Source organism: Mustela lutreola, chromosome 13, assembly GCF_030435805.1.
Source record: "Mustela lutreola isolate mMusLut2 chromosome 13, mMusLut2.pri, whole genome shotgun sequence".
In the NCBI taxonomy this organism is placed as follows: domain Eukaryota; kingdom Metazoa; phylum Chordata; class Mammalia; order Carnivora; family Mustelidae; genus Mustela; species Mustela lutreola.
Genome location: NC_081302.1, coordinates 56,386,671 through 56,403,765, shown reverse-complemented (window position 1 = coordinate 56,403,765; position 17,095 = coordinate 56,386,671). Strand labels below are relative to the sequence as shown.

The 17,095-nt window shown below is 40.7% G+C and overlaps 1 long non-coding RNA gene across 1 annotated transcript; it reads left to right on the top strand.

Moving 5' to 3' along the window:
* Positions 1–468: 468 nt before the first annotated feature.
* On the top strand, positions 469–14,501 carry LOC131814026 (uncharacterized). The gene is made up of 3 exons (XR_009347096.1): positions 469–578; positions 8,110–8,329; positions 8,974–14,501. It is a non-coding gene; the product is annotated as an uncharacterized LOC131814026 (long non-coding RNA).
* The last annotated feature ends 2,594 nt before the right edge of the window (positions 14,502–17,095 follow it).

Sequence of the window (17,095 nt, the reverse complement as noted above, 5' to 3'; positions counted from 1 at the left end):
TTTTCTTTAAGCTTCATCTGCTCATCTAGGAATTGATAGGTGTTTTCTAGGTCCCAACACTATTCCAAAAGTCACTTTCTCAAGGCCAGTGGGAGCCCAGCTATTTGCACAATAGAAACAATTTGCTTCTAATCTCTTGGAGAGACTGAAGAGAACATTAATTTGAAGACTTGGAGAGCCAGATCTGAGGCTGACTTCTTCTCTCTGGCCCTCTGGAGTTTTACCCATTTCAGATTACGGTCTCTTGAAGCTCTTCCCTAGCGTCTTCACATGACGATCCAGTATCTCTGAGCAAGCAACCACGGCGAAAGCCCCCCGAAAAGGCGTCTCTCTCTAGCATTCAAAGAGGAGCCACGCTCAGCGTTTTATAATCTTGTAACTAAATATCATAATTAGATGTGGTCACATAAAATAGCCCTCCCTCTCACTGTAACTGATGAGCTACAAATCTAAATTTTCTTTGTTTTCAGAATCCACAGTGTAGACACACACAGGGTCTTTTTTCCGCATTTACAAGGTCATGTATGCATCGCTGCCTCATTGGTCTCATCTTTGACTTCCAGATGCTGTAATGAACGGTAAGCCCAGATGAAAGAGAATCGGATCCTTAGGAGACTGATAGGTATTTGGTGTGGTGTGTATGTGTTTTTATGTGTGTGTGTGTGTGTGCACGCGCGTGTACCCTGAGAGGCAGTTCGACTTCTTCTTTCAATGGCATTTATTCGCTCATTGTTCAAAGTAACAAAAACTTCCAGGAGGCAACTGTGCTAGGAACACATTGTTCTTCTCTTGTTGCCTGCCCTCTGTTCTAAAAAGAATTTCTCGTAATTGCTTGATGTTACCCGGGGAGACCCATAAAGATTTTTGGTTGGAACAGTAGAATGTTCGAGCTAGCAGACACCACAGAGATGATCCGTCTGATGCCGGCACCAAGCTTCTACACATGAGGAAGCAGAAGTGTAAAGTCACACAGCACGTTTGTGGCAGGGAACATCCAGGTCCCCTTGACTATGTTCCTCCGGAGAACCTCAACCCCCCACTGTCGTTACAGACATAACCCTGTTTTCCCCACGCCTCCCTACCTGAAGCTGGACTGCATTGTTAATAATGAACCAAATTTCACTACTTCATGACCATTCCAGCTCAGCCAGGATACCCTCAATCCTCTGTAAGATGGTTCCCCAGTTTTCTGGAAGTTTCCACATACTCACAGACAAATTTATTCTGGTGGGTCTACCAGGCCACTCTTCCCCACGAAACACCTGCGGGCACTGCTGTCTCATGCCACAGCATTGAAAAGCAGTGGCATTCCCAGAATGCTAGAGTTGCCTTGACTCTGGTCCCACTTCCTTTTAGAAAGGCTCTCCTTCACCTTATAGTCACATGGTGGGCTCAGGGAAGCTGCTTCCTCTGCGCTCCAGTCTTTTCTGTAAAGGACTCACACAGGAGTCTTGCATGAGTGGTAAGTGACTAAGTGTGGATGTATGTGTGTCCACAAAACAAAAGCGATTAACAATCTACTGAGAACTCTTTACTAAGAACAAGCTGCCCAAACGAGGCTCCTGCTCCCCTAGAGACCTTTCCCAGAAGACTCTTCGGTTGTCTAGTACAAATAATTGTCTTCTAGGCCTACCCCAGTGGTTTAGGATTTATGCCCACAGCTGAACTCCAGCTTAGATGCAAGGTGGATCCTTACTAGACTAGTAGTTTTCTTCTTCGAAGTCCATAGTGTTCACTGAACGTTAAAGGATCCAGTTGGCTTGAGGGGCAGGGTGTGATCTGACCTTTGCTATGAACATGGTGTAAATAAGATCGTAAATAAGACAGTAGTTTTCCCCCACCTGCTCTCGCTGGTAGAGACCAATAGATCCAGGCTCTGTGGGGCCTGAAGCTTGTATGATTTTGAGTACCATCTTTAATAAAAGGAGTACAAAATGCCAAATACAAAGTGTCAAAATGTATCTTGGTCTAGAATGAGTAACAAAATCACAACCAATTTCAAAATTTAAAAAGCTGAAGTATAACAAGAACTATAAAAACTACAAAAATATAGTATCTATTACTGTTTGACTGCCTGGTATACCTCTCTAATTTCTTTTTCACTACTTTTTTTTCCTGCATACTTATTGCTTCTTTTTTTCTTTTTTGGCCAGGATTTTGTAGTACCTTTTTTAAAAAAAAATTATTTTTATTAACATATAATAACGTATTATTTGTCCCAGGGGTACAGGTCTGTGAACCATTAGTCTTACACACTTCACAGCACTCAGCATAGCACATACCCTTCCCAATGTCCATAACCCAGCCACCCGATCCCTAACCCTCTCCCCCCACCCCCGCAACCCTCAGTTTATTTTGTGAGATCAAGAGTCTCTTATGGTTTGTCTCCCTCCCAATCCCATCTTGTTTCATTTTTTCCTTCCCTGCACCCCAACCCCCCCTCTCTGCCTCTCACATTCCTCATATCAGGGAGTTCATATGATAATTGTCTTTCCCTGATTGACTTATTTCACTCTGTAGTACCATTTTTTATAGTGATAATACATAACTTAGGCTTTACCCTAGCATGGTTGATGGTAACTTGTATTTTATTACTGATAGAAGAGTTTCTTTCAGCTTTACAATATGTTACTGGTCATCTTGTGTAAACTTCTAGGATTGGGAGAACTTCTATTAAATTTCTTTGATATACTAGCTATAAGATTTCAGGTCAGTTCAAGTTTGCACAGTAATCTTCAATGGTCTTTGGCTTGATGACACTCATTGCCTGGTGTCATAAGGGATCCACACAAGTGAAGTGACCTGAAGCTTAAGCCTCCTTTATCTCCTGCCCTGGCTTCTCTGGAAAATGAGTAGAGAAATGCTCACCAAATCCACTTCTCCCTGCCCATCCCTCCACTGGCCACTATGCTGGGGCCAACTCTGCAACTGTTGCTCAGAAAGGGTCAGAGCCTAGAACACATGTGTCTATGAGAGCTGGGGCAGAGAGGAAGAAACTGCTCTCGAGCTGACTTTTTTCTGATTCTTAAAGCTCTTCCAGCTAATAGCTAGTAATAAATAAATGGATTCATTTATGTGGGATCAAGTCACTCAGGAAATGTTCGGCATGAATTAAAATTCTCGGGGTGTCACAGTAGGGCATCACGCTCACTGTGTCTTTCTTCTTGAATCCTGCAGTTTTCAATTAGTGCTACACAGAGTCTGGGTCTCTGGAGGTTCCTCGGGGGCTGCCCAGAGGGAGGATGGGGGAAGGTGGTGGAGTGCTCAGGGCAAGGGGGAGGGTCAGTGAGCAGGGCCCTGGGTACCCCACTCCCTTGCTCCCATCCACCAGATCCCATCAGATTCAAATGTTTTATATCCTGAAAGATTTCCATTAAATTAAAGTGCTTTGCTTAAAAGAAAAGTCTGAAGCTTTTTTTCCAATCAGTTCATTTTCATCAAGAACAAGCATTAGGCCCCCAGAGATGTGTACTCTTGGCCATTTAGAAATATTGTCCATTCATTTGCCAATGATTACTAGTCAGAAACACTTGCAATTAAATGATTTTCTTCTCTGTTCTGTGTTTCACGACTACATGTTCATCTGATATGTAGGTCAGCTTGTTTTAGGGTCGGATTATTTTTGCTTTACTTTGCTTTCAATTTTTTGCTGTTCAAAATGCAATTGTCTGAATAAAAACCATTTTGTTTCAATTACTTAACACAGATACTCTGGAAACACCAATAGTCTCTTGGTACAGCAGGGACACATCCACTGTTGGCATTTAATAAGGTTGTTGTGTGTGTATTTTTTTTTTTTTTTAACTTTCCTTTTTAGCTCTCAGAGTTATTCCTGTATTCACTTGAGGTTTGCCCTAGTATTTTTCTCTGGATTTCTTTATCAAGCTCTACATTTTGCCAACTCTTCCATTTAGGTGTTTGCTTTTGTAAGATGATTTGCAAATGAGAAATGATTAGCATTCTTCAGATGTTGTCTGTTACTTTGTTCTATATCTTCTCTTTTTTGTAAAGGTCACAGGACATGGATTACCTTTCCCTCTTTATTCTTCCTTATCTTCAAGAACTGGTCAGGAATTACATACCTCAGGCAATTAGTAAGTTAATTTATACTTCCACAAGTTGATACTTGAACAACTTGGTATTTCTGATTCCAAGTTTGCCTTCTTGGCTTCCCCCCCCTGCCCCTCTTCCATGGGTTCCTTAGGAGCTGATTTCGGTTCCTTCTCCTATTCCACACCTTCTGCCTGAAACATCCCACCCACAATCCCTGCTCCAGAATCATACATGCAGCAAACCGTATCTGTTTACCTCTCACTCTATGTCTACTTTCCTAAGCTCAAGACCCATATTTTGTTTCCAAGAAACGCACTTTGTTTTTTCCAAAAGTTTTTATTATTGAAATCTAGTTGACAACAACGTTGTATTACTTTCAGGTGCAGAACATGGTAATTGGACAATTCTATAGATTCCACATGCTCAACTCTATTTAGGGTAATCACCGTCTCTCACCCAGCAATGTTGTTACAACATTCTTGACCATATTCGCTGGACTGTACGCTCCATTTCCATGACTTATGTATTTTATAACTAAAAGTTTGTACCTCTTAATACCGTTTATCTATTTCACCCATCTCCCCATCTGCCTCCCCTCTGGCAACCACCAGTTTGTTCTCTGTATTTCAGGTCTGTTTTTGTCTTTTGTTTGTTCTTTTGTTTTGTCTTTCAGATTCCACAACTAAGTGAAGTCATATGGTACTTGTCTTTCTCTATCTGATTTACTTCTGTTAGCATAATATCCCTTAGGTCCATCCATGTCGTTGCAAGAGTAAAGTAGAGAGCCAGGAGGCAAGAATAAAGTAAAAAGTCCTCTTTTTTTCCCCCTATGGCTGAGTAATATCGAGACTCATATTTTTAATGGCTAATGAGTTATCACCAGGAAGTCCCTCAAGGCCTCAATATTAAACTACTCCCTGCATAAAGAATTAAGTGCCTCCACATAATGAGATAAACCACTATGATTGCTCTATAATGTTATTGTCTTTGAGTCAAGTATAATGCCAATTTGATAATATTCCCTTCTCAGGGTCAGCCAAATACAAAATGCTAAGAGCAAGTTTAAAAGAAAACAGCTATTATTAGAAGGAATCTGCTATACTTAATTGAAGTAGCCAAACCAAGCTATGGCTCCTTGCAGTACAGGTTTTCCAGCCTTCTGGTGGCTGAACAGCCAATCCTCTGGTAGGAAAGCAGGCATGTGCCCACGCTGTGTCAGGAACCATATTTAAAAGACTATAAAACATGAAATATAGTTCCCCTATTGGAAACCCCATTTTTGAAAAAAAAAAATATGAAAACCTGTCCCTTTTTATTGGAATTAGAACAAGCTATCTCTTCCTTTCATGTGTCTGAAAGTCTAAATCATATTCATCCCTTACAGCCATTTACTTATCCCACAGATAACTGCTACATGCTTTCTTGTAGCAGGACCATTCTAGATGCTGGGAGACCTTGGAGACCAAGACTGGGAGGGGAGCTTTACCTTTAGGTAGCCAATCAACAGGTACACCAGCACATAAGCAATATAACTTTGAAGGTGATAAGGAAGGTTGGGAAATGAAGCAGAACAAGGGGAAGGAGTGTGATGGGGGCGGTGGGCTAAGGGTGCTGTTTCAAGTAGGGAGTGAGGGAAGGAAGGATCTCTGAGAAAGCAGGCTTCGGACAGAAGTTTGAGTGAGGTGAGAGGAAGCTCTGCATAGATCCAAAGGGAGAGCATTCCAGGTGAGGCAATAGCGAGTACACAGGTCCGGAGATGGGAAGGAGCTTGATGTATTGAAGAGGAGTTATTAACTTTGTGTCCATGGACAGAATCAGAGGCCTTGAAGTAGAATGGGAAGAAAAAATTGTATCCCTCTTTTCACTAACTTCTAGCTGAAATTTAGTGTTTCTTCCACTAATAAATATGGGCAAACAAGCTGCTGCGCAGTAGCAAATTTAGGGTGACTCTGTCACCCGAAGAAATCACAGACGCTTTCCTACCACATTTAAGTTGTTGCAGATATCTGCAAATGTCATTTATGCTCACCACCACTTCAAAATTATGATGGATGTTAGAGCAGCTAGATCCTATTATTCAACATGTTGACAAAGAAGCACATGTATTACTCTATCACAAATTTGATTTTTAATATTCTGGTGATCATATTTCAGGGCGGCTGTATCCTTTGTAATCTCATGCATTTTACTTTATGAATTTAAAAACTTGCTTCTGAGAGGCAATCATGGGGTTTCCCAGATTGCTGAAGGGATCCACGGCATGGAAAAGGTTGAGAAGTCATGTGTTAGAGGAGCCAGGAGGCAAGAGTGAAGTAGCAGTTTAGTAGTGGAGTTTGATCGGGTAGAAGGAGCCAGATCATTGGGGCTGGAGACGCCCCAGTCAAGAGTTGAGTGCTTATGTTAAGGGCAATGGGAAGTTAGTAGAGGCTTTCGACTGAGGGGGTTTCTTGTTTTCTTTTGGTTTGGTTTGTTTTAAGTAAGCTCTAAACCCAATGCTGGGCTTGAACTCACCGCCCCAAGATCAAGGGCCACCTGCTCTGATAGCCATTTTGAATAGGGAGGCAACATGATCTGATTTAAGCCTGAGGTCCCTCTAGCGCCTATATGGGGAAAAGATTGTTAAGGTTAAGAGTGGCATCCCGGAGATGGTGAAAAGGTCAGCTGGAGAGGTCACGATCAGTGATGTATTTTGAAGGTCGAATGGACACTTCGATGACAGACTAGATGCACATGTCGAGAAGAAAAAAGATAAAAGACTTTCAGGTTTATAGCAAGTGGGTGAAGAGCGGTGCTGCTTGTTAGTATAGCAAGGGCCTGGGAGGAGTAGGTCTGGAAGTGCGGGGTGAGGTGGCTGTGGAACCAAGAGTTCTCTTTTAAGCAGGTTCTACTTGAAACGCCTACCCACCATCCACATGGAGCTCACTGGGTACGAGTTGGGTATGACTGTGGAGCCTGGAAAGGGGATAAGGACTTAAAATCTGGGTCCTGGTTATACAGTTGATATTTGAAGTCATGGGGCTGGAGGAGATCACCAGGGGAGAGAACACGGCCAGCATTTAGAGGTCTGGAAGAAAAGGAAGGAGCTGGCAAAGTTGAATGAAGAGCACAGCAAGGGAGACGGGAAGGTGGTAGGGATGTTGAAAGAAATACTGGGAAGGAAAGAAGTCCTTAGAATCATAAAACATGCCTTAGGGCAGATGTCACAGAGTACTTTAAAAACCGAATTTTGTAATACCAATAACACTGGGGAAACAGTATGAGCTCCATCTAAAACTGCAGTGTAGCCATGACCGGGTCCTAGATTTAAGGACTTCATGTTTGTGATGTGCAGACCATGGTTGGTCTGTAAGCATGTCATGTTCTTGGGCATGCTGTTTGACCACTTTGCTCTTTTTTCCCTTTTTTTCTGTCTATAAATTGAGATCCATCCATACTACTGACCTGTTTCACAGGAAGATTGTGAAAAATCTCACATACCCGCATGAGAAAATGGATCACAGTTGGTTTTGCAACATCAAGGTGTTAGACATCAGGGTGGGACTGCACTCAATTTTGTGTCCATTATGGCTTTTATTTGGGTCCTGAGTTCACTGGTCCACATCTTTATCATATGACTCTTCTAGGCCCTGTTCTAGACAAAAATGTGGAAGAAAAATTCACCTGTAGCTCTTTCATGTCTTTTTTTTTTTTTTTTTTTTAAAGGGTGCTTCTAGACTTACTTTGTCAAGCCCTCCTGAGTCTGGATCTCCTGAGTCTGACTTCTCCAAGGGTTTCACACGATGACCACCTTTCCCAAATCTCATTCCCTGATGTGTAGTAAAGCTTCTCATTCCCTCAGGGCTGTGCCTAGATATTCATGCTACCAACTTCTCAGCCCTACATCCTTCACCGGTAGACACAGAGCCTGTGGGAATTGAGGGAACAATCCTGTCCTTAATAGGTACCAGTGGGAGCTCCTGCTTCATCCCCTACTCTTCCCCTTACCTGTAATGGAGCATGTCCTTGTGCTTTCCCTTCCTTGTCACGTGGCTAATACCACATTCTGGTCTCTTGCAGCTGTGCCCAACTTCCCCAAGTCACAAAATCCAGATATGGGAAGGACTTCAGGACAGGGTGTAGAAGGCCTGGATTCTGATTCTATGCCACCACAAGCCTTGAGTGTGTCACTTAAATGCCAAGTCTCACCTTATACCTTTGGAAAACTCATGGTCTAGATGAGTTCCTGAGTCACTCTCACTCAACCACACCACAGCCTGATACGGAGGACCAAATCCTGGTAAAATGTTGGTGGGCAGTAACGGGGCTAATATGTTTCTTCTTTCTGGTCACGGATTTGAACTTTACCTTGGGTGCCTTGAGGAATTTTGTCCTTCCTTATTCCCAAGCATTATTTCAAGCATGTAAGTATTGGGGCAGGCCTACAAGAGTAAGTGTACTTCAGATAACTGAGCCTTTTAGTAGACCTCAAACCACCTTCTCCACTTCTATCTATGGACAGTCTTGAATATGAGGACCAGTTACTTAAACAAAAGGGATATGGGGGCAAGTCAGTGGAGAACCAGATGGTAAAAAATCGTTGGGTTTCAGGCCATAGAGTACATCTGATTCCAGAGATAGACTGATGGAAAAACAGAAGACTGCAGGTAACTGCTTGGGAGCCCCCTCCCCATCCTCAGCTGGCCTAGGAATGGCCTGACGAGGGCCCTTTCCTACTGACAAGAGTGGAGAGTCAAGATAATAGGAAAGTCATCACCAGACCTCTTAGTCTGGTTCTCAGAGGATAGAAAGAGTCCTCGGGTATCTGTTTAATCCAGAAGGATATACTAGCTTTTAGAGTCTGCCTGCCTCGGTGTTGCAATGGTTAAGAGAGGGAACCTACTAAAAGCAAGAATTTACAAATCATGCCATTCTCCTCTCCAGATCTCTGGAATCTTCCATGCTCCACTGGTGCCCACGTTGACTCCTGTGGCCTTTTTAAAGCTGGATCCTGGGGCCATTCCCAGATGTGCCAAAGGTCTAGGGAGAAGCCCCACTGAGGAGAATGGGGAGGAAAACACCACCCACCCTGCTCCTCAAAACCTGGAAAAGGAATAACAAGTGAGACTAGAAAATACTGAATAGTCTCCCTGGGGAGAAAAACGACATCCACACTCAGGCTGGCTTTGGCCTTTGTGGGGAGAGTCCAAGATCAGACAAAGGGTGTCTGAGAAATAAGATCTATCACTTAAATATTCAGTTCTCCAAAATGTCTACAATTTAATTAAACAACAGAGTTGATCTTCTAGCTCTTGAGGAGCTCTTTTTAATTAAACTTTGCATTTCTTCTCTCTGCTCTGCTGAGGCATTCCAGGGTGGCATTTGGCTTTGAATGAGCAGTCATTCTGGCCACCCACAATGGTCTGGAAAAGCCCCACTGCTGAGTTAACAAAATTCTTCAATGAGAATATCATCGACTTTTCATTTTCACCGATATCCAGAAACTTTCACTAATGTTAATGAAGCGTGTGTGTTATTTTATTCCTTTTGTGGCTGTCTGCAAAATACCTCTATGTAGAACTCAGATGTTGACTAAGTTTCAGGCCAGATTTCAGTTCTTCCATCTGCAAAATGGCGTCACAACGTTGACTCTTCATGCAAAATGGTTTCACACTTTGAGCAAAGAATAAAAAGCGCATGACAGCATGTGTGGTGTGACATCTAAAACATGGCATCATGAGAAGCCTGGATACCAATCGCTCTACATTACAGTGGGAAAGGTGCCACTGCAGAAATTGCTCAAATCTAAGAAGCAACTTTGATGCTCAGAGTGGAGAGAATCGATCTAGGGCAAAAAAGACATTAAATGATGATGTAAACATTATTCTCACAAGCTATTCTAGTTTGACCTGAGACAGCATTCTGCGTACTTTGAAGAAAGTTGATTAACACGTAGGACTGAGCAAACAAATGGACAGGCAAGCAAGAGAGGGGTGAGATGAGAAAAGTTGGGTGAATGAGGGTGAACGACGTGGTCGTTGCCTTCCTATGACACTGGTTGTAAGAATTTGAACTGTGCGGCCATTTCCTGCTCTGTAGAAAGATACTTCACAAAATACTGTTTCCACCCAATTCTCTACCACAGATAGACACAATCTGAGTGTCTCTATCTAAATTCTTGGAAAAAATGGGTCAGAGTGGCATAAATTTCAGATTAGAAACAAAATACACCCAAGTAATGCAGATTTCTAAAATCCAAGATCAACCTTGATGGACCTGTGTTCAAAATATTAGTGTAACCTCCCCAGCAAGTTTTGTTACATGATGTTATTTTAGAGCATGGCAAACAACTCCTAGAACTGATCATTGGAATTTTTCTTAACAATTTGCAATACAGAAGGCCTGGCAAAACTCTTCGTTGCTCTACCATAACCATTAATATGTTGTGCTTTGGGATAGCCAATTAATTTTATAGCCAAAGCTAATTAAGCCAGAATTAATTGCACTATAATACATATATAAGAAACGGGAAATGTTAAGTTGAAAGGGAACCAAGAAGTTTTTCCAAGTTTGACTCTCTTCTTTTTGAATACAACCATATGATACATTCCTCTTTTTTCTTCTCTGTACGAAAGCAGGGTAATTCTGGTGGTTCTGTTTTGCTGTCTTTGAGGGTTTGTTTCTAAAACTAGCATAAGCAATTTGAAAATGTTTCTTTTTTTTATTCCTGAGGGAAAGCAAGGGTCTCTGGAAAGCATGCTCTCCTTTAAAACTGACGAATGTTAAGATTATCTACATCATTAATGAGCACAAGTGGCTTGAAATATTATACAGGGCAATCTGTTCTTCTTAAGGGCAGGACCAGGAACATAGCAACGGGCAAAATAAATCCATTCCTAATAACAAATGAACAACCATGGAAGAAAAGTGCTGAGATCTCTTCCTAGCACAAAACAAGAAACTAAACTATTGAAGGAAAACAACTATTGCTAGTTCTAAAACTCATGTAAACAGGATTCTGAGCCTCACTTTCACTGTGATTTTCCAAACCTTTGGGAAACTGACTTTCTCAGCTGGGCCTGCTGAAAGCACACATATAATGGACTTTATTAAGTAGTTAAAATTGAGGTTATGACTACTCATGAACAACTTTAGCTAGTGGAGGTTTTGGGTAGCATTGTTTTATATAGGTCAAAGGCCATTAAAAAATAAACTCTGAGATCTCATAACAAAATATACGTGAAGATCTTTTTGAATGTTTAATATGCATGGCCAATGTAAGAAAGTATTGTTCCGTGTCAACATAGGCTGAACATATGACCAGGGGCTTGGGACTGCAATTTGGATGCAACTCACAGTGATAGTTATTCTAAATGATAATAACCAGTACATGTACCCTTTGCCATTGAATTTGAATAAGGAGAAAGGGGAGAAAAGAAAATTTGTATTAGTTAATATTTGATTTTCAGATAACAGGAACCCAAGTCCCACTAAATAAAGGACGTTTATTGGCTCATGTAAAACTTCAAGTCCAGATAGGGAGCTGGACCCAGAGAACTGAGTATCATTTGGTATCTCTCCCTCTCTCGTTCTCTTTCTCTGTTGGCCTCATCTTTTTCCACTACCAATGTTCCTTCTTCAACACATAGGAAGGATGATGGTGTATTTTTCTTTAGAGAAAAAGAACATGTATATGTTCACATATATGTGTATCTTTATCTACACCTGTCATAATGGCTAAAATTGATGACACAAGAAGGAACAGGTGTTAGAGAAGATGTTGAGAAAGGGGACCCCTCTTGCACTGGTGCAGCCACACTCTGGAGAACAGTATGGAGATTCCTCAAAAGTTAAAAGATGGAACTACTCTATGGCCCAGCAATTGCACTACTAGGTATTTATCCAAAGAATATAAAAATACAAATTTGAAGGGGTACGTGCCTCCCAATGTGTATAGTAGCATTATCAACAATAGCCAAACTATGTATGGAGAGAGCCCAAATGTCCATCCACTGATGAGTGGATAAAAAAGATATGGGGTGCCTGGGTGGCTCAGTCAGTTAAGTGTCCAACTCTTGGTTTATGGCTCAGGTTGTGATCTCAGGGTCTTGAGATCAAACCCTGTGCCAGGTTCCACACTCAGCACTGAGTCTGCTTGAGATTCTCTTTCCCTCTCCCTCTGCCCTTCCCACTTGTGCATGCTTTCTCTAAAATAAGTAAATAAATCCTGAAAAAAAAAAAAAGAAAGAAAATGTGGTGTATATATATATCAATGGAATATTACTCAGCCATTAAAAAATGAATACTTGCCATTTGCAACAACATGGATGGAGCTAGAGTGTTTTAGAAGTCAGTCAGAGAAAGACAAATACCATACAATCTCACTCAAATGTGGAATTTAAGAAAGAAAACAGATGAATGTATAGGAAGAGGGAAAGGAAAAAAAGGAGAGCAGGAAACAAGCCATAAGAGACTCTCAATGTTAAAAAACAAACAGGATTGGTGGAGGGAGATGGGTGGGGGATGGGCTTGATGATTATTAAGGAGGGCACTTGTTGTGATGAGCACTGGGTGTTGTATATAAGTGATTAATCACTGAATTCTATTCCAGAAACCAATATTGCAATATGTTCACTGAAATTTAAATTTAAAAAAAAAGGAAAAAAAAATTTTAAAGGAATTGACTCAGAATTGTGGATGCTGGTATCCAAACTCTGCAGGATGGGCAGACAGGGTAGAGAACCAGGGAAGAGCCAATGTTACAGTTCAAGTTCAAAGGCCATCAGGCTGCAGAATTTCCTCTTTTGGGTGGTACATCAGTCTTTTCACTATTCAGACCTTCAAATAATTAGATGAACCCCACCCACATCATAGAGGTCAATCTGCTTTACTGAAGTCCACTTATTTAAATGTTAATATCGTCTAAATCTTCCTCACAGAAACTTCCAGAATATTTGAACAAAAATCTGGGTACCGTGGTTCAATCAAGTTGACACATAAAATTAACCTTTACAAATGATTTCCAACAATCCTAGGTATCAGCATTCCAAATTAACAAAGAAAGTTTTTTTCTCCTAGCGTCCATATACCAAGCCCAAAGAAAGACCTTGATTAGACATGCTATTATCCCATGACCATCCCGGAAATGCCACTTCTATGGTTGACAGATCCACTAAAACCTCATGAAATGGCAAAGGGGCATTGGAAACCCTTTGTAACTGTTCTGCCATATTGTTCACTGAGCGTATGACTACATGGGACATACGAAGCCATCTTGTAGATGGGTCGGTGTTATGTAAATCCCCATCCTCTATGGTGTGGGATAAGAGATATGTGGTAGGGTAGGCAGAGAAAAGCCCATCTTTAAGTATGGGGGAAGAAAGTGTGTTTCAACTATATAATCTATGACCCTTTCATTGATCACCACCTAAACTCATTCCAGTAGGAACACACTTGACAACAATGATTGCCCTGCCCAGATTAATTGTTTGGAATCTTCTTTAGGTAATGATAAGGCTCCCCAGGTTTCAACGTGCGGATATAAGTTGGGATGCGGTATAATTATTTTCTAGGTTTTTGTATTTAATCCCCAAAATATGTTTATGCCTAAGTCAACAGCATAAGAAAATATACACTTACAGACTCCCATGGGGAAAAATTTCTCTCCCTATTTCTGATATACTTATGCCTCTGTTGAACAACTGATTTATTTCTGTCTTTATAACTTGTTGTTTCTCCCTTTCCTGTTGTGACCCACCCCCTTCATTCATTGATTCAATAGCTCCAGAGTTCCAGGCTCTGTAGAAACAGGCTAAGTGTATGTGGATGAACAGGGCAGGCATGGTTCATAGGTATCCTATGGAGAAAACTGGACTGAAACAAGTCATTCTCAGTGCGACATTGGGACCTTAGAGCTTGCGTTTGTGTACGAACCTCCCTCAGGCTCTCTCGGACTCTCACACCCTTATCTTCCTTTGATCTACTTCTCTTACCTTTAATCTTGCAATGTTTTATTTATATTTGAAAACTACCTAAATTCGTTGCAGAAGGAGACAGAATATAAATGAACGAACGCTTCTTATTTTGCAGCGTGAGTTCAGCTATTTTAGCTGATGTACTTTGTTATCTTAGTAAAATGCCCCATCAAAGAACCCTCTGAAGGCCCATTCCAGGTGGATATATAGACCAGATGGAAAGTGCAGGCCCGTTCAGTCTAGATTCTAGTCCCCAGTGTGGGCAGAATCAGATAAATAGCCCTCTTATGGGGATGTTTCTCAAATTTAAATAATGAAAACTTCTCTATTAAAAGAAATGAGTTATCATAAACCTCCATTATTGACTTATTTTTATTATGTTACTTATATACATAAAGTCATAAAATAAGATGTAACCTCCTTACATATATAGTTATTATACAACTACGAAGCCAAAACAAATTTGCTTATTAAATACAAGCAAGCCTACAAAATAAAATACACAAATCAACCATTTTAATGTGATGAAGAATGCTGGTTGCTGGAATTAAACTTCAAACACAGCCTCATAATTGATTTTATATATTTTTTGTTTTCTTTTTGTGATTTTTAGTATTGTTGTGACTTCAATAGTATTACCTCTTACATGTATTCACCTAAGTATACTTTTCAAGACAGCATTAACATTTTCAAGGTGTTGTTTTTTCGGTTCAAAAAAATCTTATTCATAAACAAAACTGTCAGTGAGAAAGTCAGGAATTTAAATCCAAATTTAAAAATAGGTCTGCAAAACTGTCTTGTTCTCTTTAAGATAAAGTTAACACCACAATGTAATTGGAACGTACATTGAATGAATAACAAATCCAATTACTGCTTGAATGAAGAACAGAAAAATGCTTCCCTGTATATTTGCTATTATGCTTGCTGCTAATAAATTTTTGCAAGTTGGTACATAGACTGATGGGATCTGCTTACAAGAGGGATACATCCTGACTGCAACAGAGCAGATTATTTTGAATGTAAAACTTTGGCCGTGGGATTAGTGAATCAACTCTCTCAGCACTTTCCTCTTTTCAAACTCCTGCAAAACTTTTGTCCACATCACATCCTCATTGGGAGTACAAGCATTGGGTATACTCAGAGTTCTATGTGATTCCAATCATCCTAATTCTTTTTTAAGATTACTGTTGAAATTAAAATGTAATATTTTAAAAAAAAATCCCAGGCCCTAAGAAAATATATGCAGCCCATAGCTTAAGAAATGTTGCCTTGCAGAATGCTTTTCTATCAGGTTGACCTTTACGAGATGGAATAACAGCCTCACAGAGTTCAGATGGAGAGGTCATCCCCAAGCCCCAAAGCCAGGCTTCATTCTCTTCTTTTCCTCTTCACCACATGTCACCATTTGCCCGCATCTGTGGAAGGACTGACCCATGGCCCATTGGCTCTTGCCCTAGATGCCAAGGGGCCATTGTCTACCTTTCCCAGATGGTCTGACAAAAAGAGGGCTGAGGAGTTCTGCAACCATGCTTTTCACACTCTAAAGGGCACATACATTCCTGTAGATTTGCTCAGTCCAGATTCTGACTTAGCAGATTTGAAGTGGGGCCTGAAATTGCCTGCCTTTCTCCTTCCTTCCTTCCCTCCCTGCCTTTCTTTCTTTCTTTCTTTCATGATTTATTTATTTATTTGACAGTGAGAGAGAGAATGAGCAGGAGGGATAGAAGGGAGAGAGAATCCCAAGCCAACTCCACGCTGAGCAGGGAGCCCAAAATTGGACTTGATTTCACAACCCTGAGATCACGACCACAGTGGAAACCAAGAGCCGCATGCTTAACTGACTGCTTCACTCAGGTGTCCCTGAAACTGCATTTCTCACAAGCTTCCAGGATCTGTGCAATGTGCTGGCTTCTGGTCCACCCTGGAGAAGACTGAGTCTAAGGCCTGTTGACTTTCTTCTAGGATGTACCTTAGGGAAGGCAAACTTTGCATCTTTTGCCCTATCTTAGGGAGATTTGCCTTAATCCTGTGTGTTGCTTGGAACTCTGGCATTTTGGCTTCTACAAAATGGAGCAAAGACTTATTAAACAGATAAACAGATTACAAGAGTCTTATTTCAATCTGAAAGAAAGCAAAGTTTTGTCAGACTCAAAATTTATAGGAATTTTTCATACCAACAGTTGGTATGAAGCTTCTATATGATTAATAGCCAAAGAATCAATAAATCAAACTCTAGAAATCCTGAATTACTTTTAATTCTTAGTGGTAAATCAATAAATAAGTTAGAAGTGAATTGAGTGATTTTATTTTCCTTTTGGGTTGGATTTCATTGACTGCCAGATTGCTTTAATGTGCCATTATATAAGCCTGTTCACAGACTGATATTTATGTTTAAGAAGTATTTTGATTTTTAATTAAATGCTGTATATTATTGGAAGAAACTCAGGACAGAACTATCTCCCTTCTGTGAAACATATGAAAATCATCCTGTATCAGTTATAAATGCAGATGGCTGTGAGTGACTGTGAATCCAATTCACTATGGTTTTAGCAGATGGTGGGTTACTTTCATCACATAGCAAGACTCTTGGAGGTGGATGGCCTAGTAGGTTCACCAGCTTAGTGATATCAGTGTCACTATCTTGGCAATTCTCCTGGTCTTTCTTTTTTTTTTTTTTTCATCACAAGATGGCTGCCTCTGTTTTAGGTGTCAGATCTGCATTTAAGGGAAGAAGAAGGAGGGTAAGGATGTCATCCTCCTTATCCATCAATTCAACCAAGAGAGCCAAACGTTTTTCAGAAGCCCCCAGCAGACTCTTACTGATGCATCATTGGCCAAAATCATATCATGTGACCACTCCTTCCCCAACCCCCAGTAATGTAAACAAGGGAGAAGTTTGGGAATAGATGATGAATAGATGAATAGATGATGAATTGATAATAATCAATTATTATTATTATTTTTTAAACTCCAAACTTCCCTTTAACTGAAAAACAGAATGTTGTTCATTTTTTTAATGCTATCTCTCTGTTGGCAGCAATTGCGGTGGCTTAAGAAATATGAGAGATACATGAAATTTCTGAAAGGAACCT